This window comes from Rutidosis leptorrhynchoides, chromosome 1, assembly GCF_046630445.1.
Source record: "Rutidosis leptorrhynchoides isolate AG116_Rl617_1_P2 chromosome 1, CSIRO_AGI_Rlap_v1, whole genome shotgun sequence".
Lineage (NCBI taxonomy): Eukaryota > Viridiplantae > Streptophyta > Magnoliopsida > Asterales > Asteraceae > Rutidosis > Rutidosis leptorrhynchoides.
In genome coordinates this window covers 683,995,328-683,999,786 of record NC_092333.1, presented here as the reverse complement: position 1 = coordinate 683,999,786, position 4,459 = coordinate 683,995,328, and the positions used below count along the sequence as shown (strand labels likewise).

At 32.6% G+C, this 4,459-nt stretch overlaps 1 non-coding gene across 1 annotated transcript; it reads right to left on the bottom strand.

The window, feature by feature from the left end:
• Window positions 1-2,472: 2,472 nt before the first annotated feature.
• Window positions 2,473-2,579, bottom strand: LOC139887023 (small nucleolar RNA R71). The gene has a single exon (XR_011772876.1). It is a non-coding gene; the product is annotated as a small nucleolar RNA R71 (small nucleolar RNA).
• Between the last annotated feature and the right edge of the window lie 1,880 nt (window positions 2,580-4,459).

Below are 4,459 nucleotides of genomic sequence, written 5' to 3'. Positions count from 1 at the left end.
GCACTTCTAATTATCGCTCTTTTATTTATTGTCAATGTATTTAATTGCACTTTTAATTATCGTACTTTTTAATTATCGCACTTTTATTTATCGCAATTTCATTATCATTATTTACTTTACGCTTTAAATTAAATCTTTTATTTATTTAATATTTTACATTAGGTTTTAACTACGACTAAAGTTTTAAAAATCGACAAACCGGTCATTAAACGGTAAAAACCCCCTTTTATAATAATAATATTACTTATATATATATTTGTATTTTTATAAGTTAAACTAATATAGCGTTAAGCTTGTTTAAGTGTATCCCTGTGGAACGAACCGGACTTACTAAAAACTACACTACTGTACGATTAGGTACACTACCTATAAGTGTTGTAGCAAGGTTTAGGTATATCCATTCTATAAATAAATAAATAACTTGTGTAAAATTGTATCGTATTTAATAGTTTTTCCTAGTAAAATATAAGCTATTTCATATACACATCGCATAACATCAAGTATTTTTGGCGCCGCTGCCGGGGACAATTCTGCTTAAACGCCGGAAGCGCAACGCTATAGAAAAAAAAAGATTTTATTAATTTTTAGTTTACTTTTATAAAAATACGCTTTTGTAAAAATACGTTTTAAATATTCGAAAATATAAAAAGAAAAAGCAAAAATATAAATATTTTTAAGAGTTTGTTAAATATATAAGTTCTATAAAGTTTCTTTATCTTTATTTTGTAAAAATATAAGTTTTATTTAATTTATATAAATATATTATATATATATATTTAAGACAGAAAAACAGAAAAAAAAAACTCTCAAGGCCCCGTACTGTAGCAGCCCATTTAATGGCCCGTAACCCAAGCTCATGCGATCGCATGAGCCCGAAGGCAAATTCTCATGCGATCGCATGAGAGTGTCTGACACGCCAACAGTCTACCCTAATTCTGCATTAATTACGGAGTATTATTTAATTAATAATTAGAAACCCTAATTAGGTTTTAGTTTTTAATTAATTAGTTTTTAGAATTAATTTGTATTTTAAGTTTATTTAGTTTTTATAAATTATAAAATTAATAGTTTTATAAAATAAATAATAATATTTTTATAAAAATTGTACTTTTTACAACTTTAAGTATATTTTTATATTTTGTACCTCTTTTTATTCGTTTTAGCGTAATATTTGTATTTTTCGCTCGTATTTAATTTTAAGTCATAGTTTTTGCCATAGTTATTTTTACCTCTAGATTTTTAGGCTTTGCCGTAAAATCCCTTAAGTGCTTTTTCTTTAGACTAAGATTTAGATGCTTTAGAATTTTGCGATGCCTTTTTAAGTTTTAGTACCTTTTTAAGTTATTGCCATTTGGGATATAGTTTTTTCTTTTAAGCTTTAATATTTTTAGACGCAACTTTTAATTCTTAGTTTTTAGTTCCTTTTTAAGTTTCGACGCGCTCTTTTTCTTTCTTATTTCTCGACATTCTAGTTTTAGGACTTAGATTTTTTTCTATTTCTTCTCTAAAATTTCTTTAAATTACGAAAAATTATTTTAAGTGGTTAAATTGATAGACATCAAAATTTTCTGGTTCGTAGTAATAGTTGGATTTGTACGTGGACCGGGTTATTGGAGCAAACAGTACTCAATTATATTGAGACCAAACGAATCCTGCCCCTCTGCTGCATCTTTTGGCTATTCAAAACGTGGGTAAAATCAGAAAAGTCTATTAATTTGATAACTTATATAATTTTTCTTCCTTTTTAAAAACTAATAGGATATTCAGTGAATGCACCGAGCAAAACGTTCACCACCTTTTGTACGTTCACCACCTGTAACTCGATGAAGACATCTAGCAAATATTGTCGCCGTTGATTTTTTTTTAGAATCGTCATCCAGTCGACCAAGTACTCCAATTCAAATTTCCGATAATCCATTTTTTGAACCCGACCTCACAATTGAGAATCCGGAGAATATTCAGGGACGATTTCGAGATCCTGAACCATTAATCTTTCCTCCGGAACCACCAATCATTCAAACAGAGATTGTTGAGGAACCTACCATTAAATCAGAATCCTCTAGTAATTCAGATTCAACAAATTCAATCATGGAAAATCTGGAACCTCTAAGTATGGAAGACCGAATGAGAGCTAAACGCACTGGCCAAGGTCACGCAATTACTCAACCTGACATTAATGCGCCAGATTATGAAATCAAGGGACAAATTCTACACATGGTAACTAATCAATGCCAATTTAGTGGTGCGCCGAAGGAAGATCCAAATGAACATCTTCGTACCTTTAATAGGATATGCACACTATTTAAAATAAGAGAAGTGGAGGATGAACATATATATCTCATGTTATTTCCCTGGACTTTAAAGGGAGAAGCCAAAGGTTGGTTGGAATCGTTACCTGAAGGGGCGATTGATACATGGGACGTTTTAGTTGAAAATTTTCTTAAACAATTCTTTCCGGCATCTAAAGCCGTGAGACTTCAAGTAGAAATTGTTACGTTCACACAAAAGCCAAATGAAACTTTATATGAAGCATGGACAAGATTTGGAAAGTTATTGAGAGGATGTCCGCAACATGGTTTAGACACTTGTCAAATAGTACAAATATTCTACCAAGGATGCGACATCACTACAAGGAAAGACATCGATAAAGCAGCTGGTGGTTCCATTATGAAGAAAACAGCAACTGATGCTTACAAAATTATTGATAACACTGCTTTCCACTTACATGAGTGGCACCAAGAAAAAGATATCGTTAGATCATCTAAAGCAGCTAGAGCCGATTCTAGCCATGACTTAGATTTCATTTCCGCAAAGATAGATGCTGTCGAGAGACGAATGGAAAAGATGACTAAAGATATACACTCAATATGAATTAGTTGTGAGCAGTGTGGAGGACCACATTTGACAAAAGATTGTCTCAGTATTGAACTAACAATGGAATAAAGAGAGAATGTTTCATACATAAACCAAAGGCCTGGAAATAATTATCAGAATAATTATCAACCGCCAAGACCGATCTACAATCAAAAACAGAATTATAACCGAAATGTTCCATACAACAACCAACAAGGTCCTAGCAATCAACAAGTATCCAACAATACTTACAATCAGCAAAGACCTAATTTTCAAAACAAACCACCACAAACTGATGATAAAAAGCCAAATTTAGAAGACATGATGTCAAAGCAAGTTGATTCTCAAACTCAGTTTTTCACATCTTAGAAACAAACCAATGAACAAAATGCTCAAGCATTTAGAAATCAACAAGCTTCTATTCAAAATCTAGAACAAGAAGTAAGCAACCTAGCAAGGTTAATAGGTGAAAGAAAACCGGGAAGTCTACCAAGTGATACAAATGCTAACCCCCGGAATGAAACAGCTAAAGCCATTACCACAAGAAGTGGTATTACACTTAAACCACCTGAAATACCTGTAATTTCTGATGAAGCTATTCCTACTCCACAAGAACTGCAATCTGAGCAAGATAAGGAAAAAGAACCGGTAGTTGAAAAGGTTAATGAAGATAACACAGTTAAGGCCAAACCTTATGTTAAACCATACCAACCACCACTTCCTTACCCGAGTAAAATGAGAAAAGAGAGACTTGAAGCCGAGCAATCCAAATTCTTTGATATGTTTAAACAGATAAATGTAAATCTTCCTTTCATTGATGTAATTTCAGGAATGCCTAGATATGCTAAATTCTTGAAAGATCTAATCACGAATAGAAAGAAAATGGAAGAACTCTCGACTGTTACTATGAATGCTAATTGTTCTGCAGTGCTGTTGAATAAGATACCAGAAAAATTATCAGATCCAGGAAGTTTCACAATTCCATGTTTTCTGGGTAGTCTTAGTTCAATAGAAGTATTGGCAGACTTAGGTGCTAGTATAAATTTAATGCCGTATTCATTATACGCTAAACTAGACCTTGGAGAATTGAAACCAACACGAATAAGCATACAACTAGCCGATCGATCAGTAAAATATCCTAGAGGGATAATGGAGAACATGCTAGTTAAAGTTGGTACTTTAGTATTTCCAGTAGATTTTGTTATTTTGGACATGGAAGAAGATTCTCGAGTACCTCTCATATTAGGAAGACCATTCTTAAACACGGCCAAAGCAATAATAGACGTGTTTGGTAAGAAACTGACCCTAAGTATAGAGGACGAGAGTGTTACCTTTTCAGTTGATAGAGCCATGCAACAACCACAATCTGCAGATGATACATGTTATTATATTCAAACTATAGAATCACATGCAGAATTATTAGAAGAATTTCCAGAATTACAAGGAACAGGAGAATGTTCTTTAGGAGAAGGAACTGAACCAATTAATGAAACTGAAATGTTAGCTACACTTATAGCTAATGGATATGAACCAACAACAGAAGAAATTCAAATGCTAAAAGAAGAAGACAGATATCGATATAAATCATCGATAGAAGAACCACCGA